Source organism: Colobus angolensis, unplaced genomic scaffold, assembly GCF_000951035.1.
Source record: "Colobus angolensis palliatus isolate OR3802 unplaced genomic scaffold, Cang.pa_1.0 Scaffold356, whole genome shotgun sequence".
Lineage (NCBI taxonomy): Eukaryota > Metazoa > Chordata > Mammalia > Primates > Cercopithecidae > Colobus > Colobus angolensis.
In genome coordinates, this window is record NW_012116888.1 from 1,748,300 (window position 1) to 1,750,214 (window position 1,915).

The window sequence follows — 1,915 nt, forward strand, 5'->3', positions numbered from 1 at the left end:
ATATATTATAATATATAATACATTATATTACTCTATTATAATCTCATGAGACCACCATTATATATGTGATCTATTATTGACCAAAACTTTGTTATGCAGTGTGTGACTGTATATATAGGTATATGAAGAAGTTGATATTAAGGAATTGGTTCACATAATTATGGAAGCTGACAAGTCCAAAATCTGCAGGTTGGGCTGGCAGCCTGGAGACCCAGGAAGAGTCAATGTTACAGTTCAAGCCTGAAGGCCATAGGCTGCAGAATCCACTCTTGCTTAGTCTTTTGTTTTATTCAGTCTTTCAACTGATTGGATGAGGTCCATCCTCATTATGAGGGTGATCTGCTTTACTCAAAGCCCATCCATTTAAATGTAAAAATCTCATCCAAGAACACCTACAGAAACATCTGGAATAATGTTTGGCCACATGTCTAGACACTGTAGCCCAGCCAAAATGACGCTTAAAATGAACCATCACACCAATTGTGCTATTGACCCATACCCACCAAGGCGAGACATGATCAGAGGCTGAGCAGTTTTCACAGTTTGGACACAGCTATGAGCAACACAGCAGTGATTCAGCAAGTTCACAATAGTTTTACCAGGCAGCAAATTGAAGCAGATGACAGCTACTAGAAAAGACACTTCTCATTTTGGTGAGATGTGCTCCTGTAGCTGAAAGTTTGTGTGAATGAGGTAGATTGAGGGAAGGGCCAATTGATTTGGAGTGCTGCAATCAAGACAACTGGATAGTCTAGTGATGCCAGCTCAGAAAAAGAACAGTAAAGTATAGTGAAAACAAAATTCAATTTAACCTGGTTCTAGCAGAGCACCAGCAAGTAAGGAAAAAAAAAAAAAAACAGCTGCAAAGGAAACTCAAGATGCCCCATAGAGAGGGTACTTTGGGATCTGATGCATGCTTGCTGATGGCACCCATCCGTCCTGTCTCTGCTGCACGCCTAGCAGTGTTCCTCACCTGCACTGTAGGTGTCTAATGCATGCTAAAAGTGATATTAAGAACTGCTTGCCAAATTCCATTTCACATTGTATCTCAGAATTTCTTTTAGTTTTTCTGGAAATGTAACTACTATAATGGACCTTTAAAAGGCACAAATGGGGCCAGGTGCTGTGACTCACGCCTATAATCCCAGCGTTTTGGGAGGCCGAGGTGGGTGGATCACTTGAGGTCAGAAGTTTGAGACCAGCCTAGTGAACATGAAGAAATCCTGTCTAAAACTACAAAAATTAGCCGGACTTGGTGGTAGGCACCTGTAATCCCAGCTACTCAGGAGGCTGAGGCAGGAGAATCACTCGAACCTGGGAGGCGGAGGCTGAAGTAAGCTGAGATCACACCAATGCACTCCAGCCTGGGCAACAGAGAGAGAGACTCCATCTCAAAAAAAAAAAAAAAGCACAAATGGTATTCTGTATCTGAAAATTGTTTGGATTAACTTTTGATCTTTTGCCTGGTTAAAGAATTAAAATTCTTATCTCAGATCATGCTTAAACTATATCTTATTTCTTCTCATCACAATAGAATAAATTAGTGTCATTTCTGATACTTGATTGCCTCAAGGATGTTTTAACACGATTTTGTTTCTTATCTTTTGTACCACTCATTTGAAAACTTATGGTCTTAATGCAAATAATCTGATAGTAATAAAAGTATAACCCATAGTAATTTCCATATTGCTGCCTCTAGAAAAGTTAAAGACATCCCAATTTATTCTGGCAAGAAAAAAATTTTTAATAAGCAAAAGCCTTGACTGACCAAGTGCTTCACAAAAGAGGATATCTAAAAGGCCAATAAGCAGATGAAAATGTTCTCAAACCATTATTTATCAAGGAAATGCAAATTAAAACCACAACAAGATACCATAACACACACACTTAAGTGTCTAAAGAGACTGACCATACC